A 15,506-nucleotide genomic window follows, 5' to 3' on the forward strand; every position below is an offset into this window, starting at 1 on the left:
CACAAACCTATCATGAGGTTTGTGATAATACCAACTAGGTCCAAAATAAAAACTTGCCAATTTGATCCTCAAAAGACAACTTTGTCCCTAATGGACCAAACACCGTTTCTCTTCTGTCTTGTTCCTCTCCTCCTTTATTCTCTAAGTTCTCTCTCAAAACTCTCTACCAAAAAAAAAAAAAAAAAACAAAACAAAAAATGAGGGAAATTATTAGGGCTATAAATGAACCAAGCTGATTGTGAACAACTCGAGCTCGGCTCGATAAAAAGCTCGTTCATGTTTGTTTGTTTATAAATAAGCCAAGCTTGAGCCTTAGTTTTCGGCATGTTTGATAAACAAGCCAAGCCTAAGCAAAAAAATTTATTTGTGAACAAGCTTGTGAACAATCGGGCTCGATACAACACAAGCCAAGTTTAAGCTCGTGTGTAACTTGATAAAAGGCTTGATATATATTTGCTAAATAAACTAAATATTTTTACATTACACATATTTTAATAATAAAATTTTTCACATGAGACCACTTTTAGTACCCATTACTTTAAGTTTTTTTCTTTCCTTTTTTTTTTTTTTTTTTTTTTTTATAAACATTTTTAGCAAAAAAATAATAATAATAATAATAAAACAAAAAACCGGAGTTCATGCTTTTTCTAGACGTTTCAGTTTCCACTTCTACTCTTCTAGAGTTCTCCAGTACAATAGTACTTCGTGCATACAACTGGACTTCACCATCTTAGCCCTTAGGTGTCCCTTTGTTGTCAGTTTACTAGTTCAGTCATTTTCTAAGTAAAGTAAATAAAAGTAATGCTAAGTGTCCTTTCCATTTGAGTTCTCTCTACTAGTTAATTTACTAGTTTAGTTTCGGTCTTTCCATCGGGAAAAAAAAAAAAAAAAAAACCCAAGTCAGTTTACTAGTTTAGTTTCTTCTCTGAGTTCTCTCTACCAAAACTATCATTGAACAAAAAAAACCCAATTCAGTTTCATTCAAACTGAAATTCTCGGCTGTCACTCAATGAGTCCATGTCTGTCCTATGCAGTCTGCAGCCTAAAACTCTTAGGCTCTCTTGGAAAGACCAAAGCTTCTTTGAGAAGCTTCAATCTTTCTCTCTATCATCAGTTTCTTTCTTTTCCCCAAATTCTCAAGGTTGGAATTGATCAGCTCTCTCTCTCTCTCGTGAGGCCAAGAAATTCCACCAAGTCTGCCCTATAACTCTTTGCAACAAATGAACAAGTCCTAGATTTGGAAGAGTTAGATTCTAGCAAAGAGGATTTAGAGTCCGGTGTTCACCAAATCACCATGTAATTTAAGGATTCTAGTGGGTGTGCAAAGAGCTCCAACAACAGCTCTAGTTCTGGTGTAGTATTTGACTCTCTACCTCCATCCTCCAAGACATTCATAGCCTTCTCTCACCATAGGTAAATTTTCATGTTTAAAAATTTTCTATATATTTTTATAGTTGTTTGCACTGAAGTTTGTTTGATATTGCAAAATCGTTTTGATTTCCAAGTTATGGTTGTTTATGAAATTTCTATATAACTTAGAAAAATCTTATTGGTTAAATTCGTTGATAATGACTTAACTTTGTAATTAGTGGATTGTGGTTATGGAGTCTGGTATGTAGTTTGGAATGGGTAGATTTAATTATGTAAAGCTTTAATTTGAGCAATTGCTAATCATAGGTAGAATTAGAAGTATGAACAAATGAGTATATTATTTTCTTATTTTTGTTTACTTGATTGTTGGAGATTTGAGCACTTGATAATGCAATTTTGTTAGATCTTGAGCTAAAAAGCTTGACTTGAGCTTGAGTTTGAGCTTGATATTAAGCTTGAGCTTGGCTTGATTAATTTATCAAGCCAAGCCAAGATGAGCTCAAGTTTTTGGGTTTTCCCACTAGCTCGAGTTCAAACATTATATTTAAGCTTGTCTCAAGCTCGAGCCAAGCTTGAGTATTTTATTTTTACTGATGAGCCAAGCTCAAACAGGCACTACTTGCTTGAGCTTGGCTCGTTTACAGCCCTAGAGGGAATACAATCCAAACTTGCTGCACTAATTACCATATTAGAGATCCAACTTCAACTATGTACTCTATGGATCTATATATCCTAGTTGCATAGATAGAAAGGGAATCCAACCCCTAAATCCTAATTGATTTATTCTCTCTCTCTCTCATCCGAATGCCCAATCCCTATTTTCTTTAAAAAAAAAAAAAAAAAAAATCAACAACTATGGATATGGAGGAGATTGGAGTTGGTTCATCAATGATGTCAGAAGGGGAAAAATGATGAATTTGAGATCATTTTCTGTGGTTATAATCTGGCCAAATCACGTGGTGTTTTAAAGATAGAGTGGTATCACATTAAGCTCTCAAACCCACACTACCGTAGTTCATATCCACATCACCGTAGTTCATACCCACATCGCCGCAAAAAAACCAGCAAAAAACCAACAAAAATTCTAGCCAAACAACATAGAAAATCAACACAACCCAAATTGTAAACCTCATAAGAGAAACCAAAAAGCATACCATATTATAAGTAGCACTAACCAAATTTGAAATTTAAGGGTTAGGCCGTGATCCACTACATCACCATGAAGAGGATGAGAGAGTCTGTTGAAGGCGAGATCTAGATCAAAGCACCACCACCATGTGGGTTCCAATTTGAGAGAGTGACGAGAGTCCTTTGACGGTGCTGATGATGTCAATCTTGCAGTGGGAATTGGGATGACCCTTTCATGGTGGTGTTGCTGAACGACCAAGATCATGGGGTTTTGCCGTGACTAATGTTCAGTGAGAGAGAGAGAGTTCTGATAGAAAACTCGGAGAAGAGAGAACAAAAGAAGAGAAATGGTGTTTGTTCTGTTAGGGACCAAATTTTCTTTTGAGGACTAAATTGGTGGGTTTTAAAATGTTTTAGACCTAGTTAGTATTATCACACACCTCAAGGTAGGTTTGTGAAATTTACCCTATATTTTTTTACAAACCTTGAATAGATGGTTCTCATTTATGAGAACCAACTATTCACAAGGATGTTAAAAAAAAAAAAATTATTTTAATGAGGAAAAGAGAAACAAAAAAGGTATTGAGATGGAAAAAAAGAAAGAGAAACTAAATTTTATATATTATTTATTGGTTTAGTTAAATTATTTTAATTAATTGTATGTAAAAATAGAAACTAAGATATTAGGTGAGTTGTAAAATGAAATGGTAAAATAAATAATGACATTAAGTAAATTTTGAGAATGTAAAAGAGACTTTTGCTTTGTAGCTATATAGTGGTTCGGTGGTACCTATTAAAGTGGTACTTGTTAAGCCAATGCTGATTGTGGGTCCCACTTTTATGTTTTTGGTAAAATAGTCATGTCCAATTTTTTTTTGTTTTTGAGAAACAGGTAAGTCATTTTTATTAAGATAAATCAAACTGGAAAACATCAACCAAGTCAGGTGGTAGTTCTTCTAACCACACATCTATATCAGCAGTTAAAACCGCTCTTCTAGCAAGGGAGTGGGTTAAACTATTACCCTCCTACTGACATGACAAAAGCTACAAAGTTGCAAACAAGCACTAGCTTGTTTAATATCTTCTATTACATGGCCCCATTAGGTCCTGTTCTGCTTTGGATTGTTGATTGCTGCAATGACCTTCATTGAATCACCCTTCACCACCACATGAGCTACACTTATCTCTTGAGTGAATAGGATTGCTCTCTGAGCTGCCAAGGCTTCAACCAAGTCCACCGAGCTGGGGAGTTTCATGTTTTGGCTTAGTGCAGCGATGACCATTCCTTCAGCGTCCCTCACTATGACTCCCGAACCCACTCGTGCCGAACTTTCAAAGATAGCATCATTGAAGTTTATCTTATAGACTCTAGCACCTAGGCGCGACCACTTCTGCTGTGTGCGCCGAGCAAGAGGCCGAGATGGACATCCTTGCACATCCCAAAATTCCTGCAACAATTCTCGAGCTCGTTGGACTGTATCTCCTACTCCCCAAACCTGTTGCTTCTCCCTTATTTTATTTCTTCTAATCCAAATACTCCAAGCAACCATGGAAAATAGAGCAGCAGTGGCTAGGCTTGAATCGGCCAACACAGTTGAAACCAAATCACCAAAACTTTTAAACATTTTTGTTCAAGGTAGGCTAAATATAGGATTCGAGAGCCAAATACACTTGATCGAATCACACGACCAAAGACAGTGAATTTTATCCTCAGGGTGTTCTTTGCATAAACTGCAGACATTGTTAGAAAGTATATGTCGTGTAAACAGATTGCCTTTGTTGGGTAAAGACTTCTTTGAAGCTCTCCACATGAAATGTTTGACTTTGTTTGGGATCTTCAACTTCCAAATACTATTCCAAAAGGCTTGCAACATTCTGTATCAGATGAATTGGGTTGGGAATTTCTGTTCTCAGCAGATAGCAGCTAGTAGGTACTCTTGACTGAATAGCTCCCATTCGTGGTTCAAGGCCAAATAAGCAAATCTTCCATAGGGTAGTAGCTAACCAGGATACTTTGAATGCTCTCAGCCTCCCATGTCAAAAAATTCTGATTAATAAGTTCCTTGTTCCATATTCTTGTGTGAGGAATGAAAAGATCCTTTACTGTATTCAGTGATGAATCAAGTTGGGGAGACATAATTTGACCACCCCCTGAGGAGTCCAACCAGTGGTGATTCCAAATATTAATGGATGCACCATCTCCTATTCTCCACCGTGCACCCTTGAGGATGACCTCCCTTGCTTGTAAAATACTTCTCCATGCAAAGGAACTCCGAGGATTAATAGTTGCATCCAGAATGCTGCCCGGAGGGAAATATTTTGGTTTAAACACTTTATACCGCAGTGTATCCTTCTCATGGAGAAATCTTCACACCTGCTTACCAAGAAGTGCATCATTAAATTGTCGAAGGTCCAGAAAACCCATGCCCCCAAGAGACTTTGGTGAGCATAAAGTACTTCACTTTACCCACTGCATTTTCCTTGTATTTTCTTGGCTTCCCCACCAAAATGTGCGGATCATTGCCTCAATATCCTTAATCAAACCAATGGGCAATCGAAACACACTCATTGAATTGGTAGGAATGGATTGAATCACCGCCTTAATCATGACTTCCTTCTCTGCTTGAGAAAGTAGTTTTTACTTCCATCCTTGCATTTTTACCCAAATTCGCTCTTTAATCTGATTGAAGCATGCTTTTTTCTGTCTTCCCACAAAAGATGGCAAGCCCAAATATCTTTCATAATGCTTGATGGTCGGCACCCCTAGTAAGCCCTTGATTTCTTATTGGACCTCCTTCGATGTATTTTGGCTAAAGAGTAGGGTGGTTTTGTTCTTGTTCACCAACTGGCCCAAAGCAACCTTATACCAATCAAGTAGTTGTTGGATTTTTTGACATTCTGCTTTATTAAATCTGCAAAACAGAAGGCAATTATCTGCAAAAAAGAGGTGAGTAATATTTGGACCGTGGCGACATAAAGATAAGCCCCTAATCTCCCCATCATCTGCTGCTTTGTTGAGAAGAACATTTCTCTTCGGTACAAAACAGGAAGAGAAAAGGGGATAGGCGATCAACTTGCCTCAAGCCTCTAGATGGTCTAATAAGCCCTTTTGGTTCCCCGTTCAAAAGAATATAATAAGTTGCTATGGAAACACACTGCATGACCATGGCCACCCATGAATCCTAGAACCCCATTTGCAACATGATTTTTTCTAAAAAACTTCATTCCACTTTGTCATAGGCCTTGCTCATATCAAGCTTCAAAGCTATAAAACCCTCCCGTCCCGAGCTTTGGGTTTTCATATAATGCAAGGACTCAAAAGCAATCAAAATATTATCCGTGATAAATCTATTAGCAGTGAAAGCACATTGAGCATTTGAAATTATAGAATTTAGAAAGGGTTTAAGACGATTTGCAATAGCTTTGCTAATTATTTTGTAAATCACATTGCATAAACTGATAGGTCTAAACTCTGCAGCAGTTTCAGGATTATTCACTTTGGGTATCAAAGTAATAAAAGTGTGGTTTATGGATTTAGGGAGAGTACCTGTTAACACTGGACATGTTATAAACTTAAAATGGATATAATGGACGTAAGACATGAAAGTTAATGCAAAAAGCCCATTGGCGCTTTGATTGTTACTTGTTCCTCAATAGCACGATTTGGATGATATCAGCGTGTCAATTAGCCCATTGTAGTTACCCGAAATGATAAGCCCACTTAACATATTGCCTCTCTCTTTGCTTCCCCCAATGCAGAGATAAAAACTTAATAAATCCAACTACATTGGAGTTTGGTGGATTCTTCTCTATATTTTTTTTTTTTTCCTTATAGTTTCTTGTTAAGTGAGTATGACATTTCTTTATAATTTAGAAGTAATTTGATCAATCCTACCAACCTAGCCAACTTATTAAAATCACGTAAAGATATTTGAATGATAAGTGTTACTACGTCTACGACATGTTCACAATAAATTCTAGAGATAAGTTTTTACTAGTTCAAAACTCATCATTAAAATTATTTTTTTGCTCACTAATAACAGCCAGTAATAACATATCACTTAAAATTTATTGTAAAAATTTTGTAAAAATATTGTCAACATAGTATTTCTCAATTCCAATTCTCTAAGCAACTGGGCCACACATACATCCATCAATCTCATAAGCTTCATGGGCTTTTAACTTTAGGGCTCCTCTCCAACTTTGAAGCCCATCGCATTTGATATTTCTAAAGATGGGCTATCACTCAGTCCATCTTTAAGCATTTTCGAGAATAGACCAGGTCATATTATATAGCCGTTAGTTACCCACTATTTTATTTGTCTCCCTTTTTTGGTAGAGAGACTTTGGATTCGTTTTGTTAACGGTAAGGAACTTCCCCACCAAACTATAGGTCACACGGCACTCATTTTACATTACCGACTGAATGCGACAAATAGCCTAAGGTTTGCTTGCTCTTCCTACCGCCACTTCCCAAGTTTCTCCTATACTTTTTACTTTTGACTCAAATACCATACATATCCTTATAACTTTTGCAATTTACTCTACCATGCATCAATTCAGTCTTACATTTTCTTCTTAAAAATAAAAAATAAAAAATAAAAAATTCAGTCTTACATCTATATCCCAATTTATTATCATTATTTAATAAATAAATAAAAATTAGTCTTACATCCTAAATAATTAGTTGCTGCATTTTGACCATGGGATGTAAACTAGTATTAGTGGTTGAAAAGTTTACTAAAAAATACATGATTGGTTAACATAATGAATAAAAATTCAAACTAGCTAAATTGTTTTAAATAAATTGGAGAAAATCAATCACAGTTTAATTATAATTTATTTAGTGTTTGATTAATTTTGTAAAATAAAACTTGTGATTTTTGGGTTTTAATTTGTTTCAAGTAAAATTTTATATTTTTGAAATTTTGAAATTGAGATGATCATGAGGATGTGAAATTAAAGCCTTTCAAAAGCTGTTGTGGCAATACAAAAGAAAAATATTAAAGAGTCTCAATCAACTATAATTTAATCAAATATTTGTTTATTGTTGGGTTGCCTTCATCAAATAAAACTCAAGATGTAGAAGTTACCCCTAGCGGGTACAGTCGCCCCACAAGTCTTGGCCATCCATTTTCATGGATTTAATCCTGACCGTGGATTTATGTTAAGTGAAAAACGTATTACCGGTAGAGCAAGTTACCGTATAAAAGCCAAAAATATCCTAAAACAAAGAAGCAAATCTTCTCTCAATTCTGTGGGTGAACCAAGAAGCAGATATTCTCTCGCATTTTTCTCAATGATGAACTCCTTTCAGCATTCTGTCAATCAATGAAGGCAAAACTCTAATTTCTAAGCGATCAGTGTTGGCTGCATATCACTACTCTCTCATATGGCTGCATATCATTGATCTCTCATATGGGCATTGGCTGCATATCATTGCTCTCTCATATGGGTGTTAGGTACGGAGTGGAACTCGTTATATGATTCAACATGAAATAATTCTAAGTGGACTGGACTGAGGTCTTTTGGAAAAAAAAAAAAAAATAGACACACTGATGCCGTTCAATTGCCTTGGTGGGTTAATCTATTCTAACTGTACTCAACTGAAAACGATGTGAAATATCTTACCGTTTAATTGCTTTGTTTTGGTGGGTTTATTTTGAAACTATCCTAACTGGTCTGAAATGAAGTAGTTCAAAAAAGACTTTTATTTGGGTGTTAGGTGTTAGGTTCTTATGTTTTTGAGGTATTAGAAATTGTGGGTATTGAGATTTTAATTTGAACTGTCATCATTGCTGCTGTTAAATGGTGTGTTTGATTGATGAAAAAAATGCTGGAAAAAAATGATTTTGAGTTGGGTATTAGGGTTTTTGAGGGTATCGAATTGAGTTAGCTTTTAATTTGAATATTCTTTGTATTTTTTAATTAAATGAAGGTTTTGGTTGATGAAAGAATGAAGAAAACAAAAAGAAGATTATTCAAATATTAGGCTCTTAAGGAGCAGACACAATTATGTGTTAAGTGCTATGTGTTCAAATAGACTGGAATCATCTTTGAGCAAGACAACAAAACTCTACTCTGCTAAAAAAGAAAGCTGGGATTTTTGAAGTGGGTTATGTTGAGGCAACAGGTTGCATGAACAGGGGTTTATGTGTGGTGGTTAGTATTGGGTTGGTGTTGACTTCACTACCACATTTTGTGTTGGGCTCACTGACCCAACCAATGGTAAAGAGCAAAATCACATTTATTTATGTTTGTTCATAGTGTTCTTTTAATATGTTTGGTTCTTGGGAATGTGAAAAGGAAAATTATTGAAAGTTGTTTCTTTGATTAATATTTCCTTTCATTTGCTTGATTCTCTCTGATAACTGAACTAAGAGTTGGATTTGCTTTTATTAAATTTTTTTTTATTTGATTAACATTTCCTTAGTTAATGTGCTACTTGGAACTGATATACAAATTGGGTACTCAGGTCCTTTCTTTATGAAGGTTTCAAGATTCCATTAGTGAGGGCTCTCTCTCTTATTCTTTCTGATTTCTTACAGTGGCGAAAGTGGAGCTGAAAAAACTAAGACAGCTAAAATTGTAATGCAATACTTGATTGCTCTTGGTGGTGGCAGTTATGGGATAGAGTCTTGTTAGGTTCTAAAGATTTAGGATTTTATATATTTAGAACTCTAATGTGTAATGTTGGTAAACCATGATCAAAACAATATGTTTAGTCTTGTTTAGGCTTGCTCAAAGTATGTTTATTTGTAAAACTAGAATTGAGTGATTGCAGATTTATTGGACTAAATCTGTAAGGCTCGATCGATCGAAAATTAGACTCGATCGATCGAACCACGTACAGATTTATTTTTCTGCAGAGTTCCAGTTCAGCCCAAACTCTATTTAAACGTCTTGGGGTTCAAGTAAAACACTCCTATATATAAGGAAAACCCTAGAACATTTTTGGGACTTTTGAGAGAGAGAAGAGTGTGCCTCTTTTGTATCTAGGGTTCTGTACCCAAACCTCTCTAAGCCTTTGTTGCTCATATTACTGTTTTGTGTAAATCTCTTGTGAGATCTTTGAGGAGCTTTCTTTTACACAAAGCTTAGGGTTTTCAAGGTGGAGATATTATCAAAACCTTGATGATCATTCAGTTGCAGATTCAAGAACTTAAAGAATATCAAGCGTGGGTGCTTGTAGCTGATTGAAGAATTCAAGAAAGAAGGAGTCCGTGGATTCGGAGCTTGCACGTGGTCGTGTCAGTAAGTTCTACTGGTGGGTAGCATTAGGAAGTCGAGCGGGGAGCTTGTAGTCCTTTTGTATGAACTTCGATTCTTTCATAGTGGATTCAGGTTTGCCTTGAGGATCGGTGGGTCAAATCCTTCCCAGGTTTTTACCGTGTGGTTTCTTGGATGATCATATCATTGTGTCTTTTATTATTCCGTTGCTTTATTATTTTGATATGATTATTTGATTGCTTTAACCTAGAATTGCATAATTTGACTAAGTAACAACTTGGCTAATTAATCTAGGCTAACCAATTTGGTTGTTTTAAGGGGTCTAAAACCATTCAAGTCTGAAATCCTTTGGACAAATTATATACTGGAAGCATTTGGGAATGCAAAAACCTCAAGGAATGACAACTCTAGCTGATTGTGAGTTTCTTTCTTTTCTTCATTGCGGAAGGTTCTCTTAGGTTTTTCACTGTTTATAGCAGAAAATTTTTGTTGGGAGATGATTGTTAAAGTTTTGCAATGATAATTAATGACTACCGTCAATTTTCACAATTTAGATAGGAGAAGAGCTATGCAATTTGGTTTAATTGTTTAAATATGTTGATTATATTCTGATTTGTGCAGAGGAAGTTGATTGACATTCATTTTACTTCACTGGGGAAGATATGTGGTACTAAAATCCAAACCTGTAAGCATGTTTGATATTGAATAATTGTTGTCATGTTATGCTATTTTTGTGATGCATACCAATCGAGTTTACTGACTTAATTTCTGTTATAACCTCATGCTTAATTTACCGATAATAATTGTGAACAGTTCTGATAGAAAAGGAAATAAGTTGCCCCATCTAAGTGCCTGGAACTTTTATATATTCATTTTTCATTTATGAACTTATCAGTCTCCTTTAAGCAGTCAAGAGTAATGCGATTGGTCAATGGCGAGAGGTCATACCATGTCTTTTACCAACTCTTTGCTGGTGCTTCATCAGTTCATAAAGGTGGGACTTTCATTTTTAATCAATACACTCAAGTTTCTCAAAGTTTAATTTTTTAGTTTGGCTGATTCACATTCTTTCATCATGCATACCTTAGAAAATTAGAAAATTAGTGAGTCTTGATTCAAATATCATAGCATAACATATGTATGGAGGGATTTTAGACTTGCACAGAATTCTAAAATGATACTAACCTTAGAAAATTAGTGAGTCTTGGTTCAAATATCATAGCATAACATATGTCCAAAACACTAGCTGCAGATCCATGTTAAAGGCCATTTAACATGGTTAATGTCCATGCACCTTATATTGACCATACAGTTTTAGTAATTTTCTATGATGTCACCTTGACTACCGAGTCCAAATCTTCTGTCCTACTTTTCCTGCTCTACTCTATACTCCACCAATAAATACTTGCCACATATTCACTTAATTAATTAAATATTATCATTATTAACTTATTAATACTACAGTTATTAATTAATAGTAGTATTTAATTAATTAGATGAACACGTCGCAAGTATTTATTGGTGGAGTATAAAGTGGAGCAAGAAAAGTGAAACAGAAGATTTGGACTCTTGACTACCTACCCATTACATAATACTTCGCGTTATTTTGGTATCCACTTCAGACATAGACATAAATGTCTATCCTCAGGGGCCCAGCTATGTGTAAAAGAGTTGGCCCCCCAAATATTTGATTTAGTCTAATGATGCTCTTAAAAAAAAAATTGGTTTAATAGTTATAGAGACATAACATTATTTTTTGCAATTCTATTTTTTATTGTAAAATGTGATCTTATATCTGTTAAATATTTGATTAAGTTTGGCAGCAAATATGTTTGGCACCAAACATGTTTGAATCTATATCTTTTTCAACCTATAATGTGGCAATTAACAAGTCATTGACTCATTAAAAAAATATTGCCACTAAAATTACACATGAAATGTCTCCTTAATTGCCACATAATGGGCTACAACAAGATAGCTTCAAATATGTTTGGAGCTTAACTTCTTCCTCCAAGTTTTAGATCATTTATGTTTTTGAAAATTTTATTACTTCAATTGAAAGATTATTTTACTTACTTTAGTATAAAATTTGATAATTTGTATAAAAAAAAAAAATGAAACTTTTTAAGAATTTCACTATAAAAGTGGTAAAAATGAATTTTATTTTATAAAAGATTGCTATCAAACATAATTGTGATTGAAAATACTAAGTTTTTTTTTTTTTTTTTTTTTTGGGTGTGTGTATATATATAACTTATCAAATAAAAAAATGTGTGTATATAATAAAAAAAAAATTGTATATATGTGTGTTTGGGGTTGTCTCGATAAATAAATTAGTGCTGTAACTTGACCCCCCTAAACAAAAATTCCTAGCTACACCCCTGCCTATCTTGTTAAATTTGTCTTCCATTCACCATTTGTTTGGGTGCCCATAACTCATTATCAGATATAATGATTGTGACAATGATATCCATGTATTTGGCATCCATCACTTTGCTATTGGTCACTGTTCTAAAGGGCCATGATATGAAAGTTTTAAGCAGGAATATGGCATGTATACATTCCGAAGGGTAGAAAAAAGATGCAGTTAATACGATGCTGGCACCCTTAAGCATGTTTTACCCCACTAACTAGCTGATATAGTCCTTTGAGCAGTTTAGATATTTATTCATATTAATATCCCATTGATTCATTATTTTCATGTTCCTTATTATCAAGTGTTGTTCTAATCACACTGTCACACTTCTTAATGTGATAAAATTGCAGGTTGCGAGAAAAACTACAGAGATGGCTACAAATAAAGCTGCCACTGCTGCTAGAGTTGCTTTTGTCAAAATTTTTAGATACAGATGGATGGGAGATTTTTCAATACAAATAGCTAAGAGATTGGCTTTGTTTGATTTTGTTAATTTTACTAATTTTCGTATTTTAATGATGTCAACCTAGTGAGCAAAACCTCATCAGAGGGTGAGAGAGGGAGAAAGAGATTGTGTTTAAGGTTTTGTCAAAGACACTGTAACTTGTATATACATTATTTACATCATTGGATGATGAATTTTGAAAGATTAAAATCTTTCTATATTTTTTATTTTCCCAACATTTTCAATCTTCCCTAAACTTAGTGATTTCTTGTGAGGTACGTGATGCATGTAACTCTATTATTATGTATTCAAACTAAAATAATGAATCGTAGGTATGATGCCAACTTGTCTAACATATGATTAAGGACAACAACTCTAAAGCCTTATCTAAATTTTGGGGCCTTAAGTTGCCTCTTTGGATTGATCCAAAAAAATAAACATTGTATCTTTGGATGGAGGAAAACTGGATCTACCATCTAAATCACTACTATCAATGTTTCTCTATTTCTTAGTATCCATTCCAATAAGAGCTTATGCTCATATATATATATATATATAAAGGAGGCGATAGAGATTGAAGCAACTAAAAGAAAACAAAGCCATAAATTAGATGACTTAGTTTCAACAATAGCCTTGAATTTGGAAAAAAAAAAATCACACAACAATCCATTGGTCATTATAAAACTACTAGTAAGTGACACTTGTAATGTATGAAAAAAATTAATATAATAAGATTTTTTTTCACATTTATTTAATTTTCAAAATACGAATTTTGATAATTATGCCAATTATCAATACATGTTTATTAAGATTGTATTAGTAAATGAAACTATATATTTTACCATTTAAAAAATATATGATATGCCAAGATTTTAACAAAATATTTAAATATAATATATAATATATAATTTAAATTAAATTTATAAAATATAAAATAATAATCTATAAAATTTTGAAACTTCAAAAGCGTAGGTAATATTACAAGATCAATAAAAAGAATCATTCTAGGTTTCAAGAGCATTATGACCATTTTTTAGGTTCTAAGGGTATTTTGATAATTTTTTAGGTTTTAAGGATATTTCAATAAATTTTGAGAGTTTCAGGGATATTTTGGTCATTTTCAAGTTTTAGAAGGTATTTTGATCATTTTATAGGCTTCAAGGGTATTTCAAAAATTTTTAACGTTTCAGGATCATTTCAGTTATTTTTAAGGTTCTATGAATATTTCAATCATTTTTTAGGTTTAAGGTGCATTACGGTTGTTTTTTAGGTTCTAAGGGCATTACTGTCACTTTTTAAGTTACAAGGTCATTCCAATCATTTTTTAGGTTTCATGGTCATTTAGGTCATTTTTTTAGTATCTAAGGGTATTTCAATTAGGATTTGGGTTTAGAGAGTATTTCAGTCATTTTTTTAGATTTAGGATCGCTTTTTTGGGGGGGGGGGGATTTTGAATTTTTAAAAAATTATATATAATTATTTTAATGTTTTCAAAATTTAGTCTACAAAAATAAGAGTTGGCCCCCCAAATATTTGATTTAGTCTAATGATGCTCTTAAAAAAAATTGGTTTAATAGTTATAGAGACATAATATTATTTTTCGCAATTCTATTTTTATTTTAAAATGTGATCTTATATCTGTTAAATATTTGATTAAGTTTGGCACCAAACATGTTTGAATTTATATCTTTTTCAACCTATCATGTGGCAATTAGCAAGTCATTGACTCATTAAAAAATATTGCCACTAAAACTACACATGAAATATCTCCTTAATTGCCACATAATGGGCTACAACAAGATAGCTTCAAATATGTTTGGAGCTTAACTTCTTCCTCTAAGTTTTAGATCATTTATGTTTTTGAAAATTTTATTACTTCAATTGAAAGATTATTTTACTTACTTTAGTATAAAATTTGATAATTTGTATAAAAAAAAATGAAACTTTTTAAGAATTTCACTATAAAAGTGGTAAAAATGAATTTTATTTTATAAAAGATTGCTATCAAACATAATTGTGATTGAAAATACTAAGTTTTTTTTTTTGGGTGTGTGTATATATATAACTTATCAAATAAAAAAATGTGGGTATATAATAAAAAAAAATTGTATATATGTGTGTTTGGGGTTGTCTTGATAAATAAATTAGTGCTGCAACTTGACCCCCTAAACAAAAATTCCTGGCTACACCCCTGTCTATCCTGTTAAATTGGTCTTCCATTCACCATTTGTTTGGGTGCCCATAACTCATTATCAGATATAATAATTGTGACAATGATATCCATGTATTTGGCATCCATCACTTTGCTATTGGTCACTGTTCTAAAGGGCCATGACATGAAAGTTTTAAGCAGGAATATGGCATGTATACATTTCGAAAGGTAGAAAAAAGATAAAGTTAATAAGATGCTGGCATCCTTAAGCATGTTTTACCCCCACTAACTAGCTGATATAGTCCTTTGAGCAGTTTAGATATTTATTGATATTAATATCCCATTGATTCACTATTTTCATGTTCCTTATTATCAAGTGTTGTTCTAATCACACTGTCACACTTCTTAATGTGATAAAATTGCAGGTTGCGAGAAAAACTACAGAGATGGCTACAAATAAAGCTGCCACTGCTGCTAGAGTTGCTTTTGTCAAAATTTTTTAGATACAGATGGATGGGAGATTTTTCAATACAAATAGCTAAGAGATTGGCTTTGTTTGATTTTGTTAATTTTACTAATTTTCGCATTTTAATGATGTCAACCTAGCGAGCAAAACCTCATCAGAGGGTGAAAGAGGGAGAAAGAGATTGTGTTTAAGGTTTTGTCAAAGACACTGTAACTTGTATATACATTATTTACATCACTGGATGATGAATTTTGAAAGATTAAAATCTTTCTATATTTTTTATTTTCCCAACATTTTC

General features: G+C 33.4%; 1 long non-coding RNA gene across 5 annotated transcripts; it reads left to right on the plus strand.

Annotated features, from left to right (window-relative positions):
• The first annotated feature begins 730 nt into the window (after positions 1–730).
• Positions 731–12,828, plus strand: LOC111990596 (uncharacterized). 5 transcript variants are annotated; one of them, XR_010632800.1, is made up of 4 exons: positions 731–1,413; positions 8,438–10,146; positions 10,351–10,723; positions 12,496–12,828. It is a non-coding gene; the product is annotated as an uncharacterized LOC111990596 (long non-coding RNA). The 5 variants fall into 5 exon arrangements; XR_010632798.1 differs by having other exon boundaries at positions 8,438–10,723; XR_010632799.1 differs by having other exon boundaries at positions 733–1,413; positions 8,975–10,723.
• Positions 12,829–15,506: the final 2,678 nt, after the last annotated feature.

This window comes from Quercus suber, unplaced genomic scaffold (assembly GCF_002906115.3).
Source record: "Quercus suber isolate HL8 unplaced genomic scaffold, Cork oak 2.0 scaffold_320, whole genome shotgun sequence".
Classification (NCBI taxonomy): domain Eukaryota; kingdom Viridiplantae; phylum Streptophyta; class Magnoliopsida; order Fagales; family Fagaceae; genus Quercus; species Quercus suber.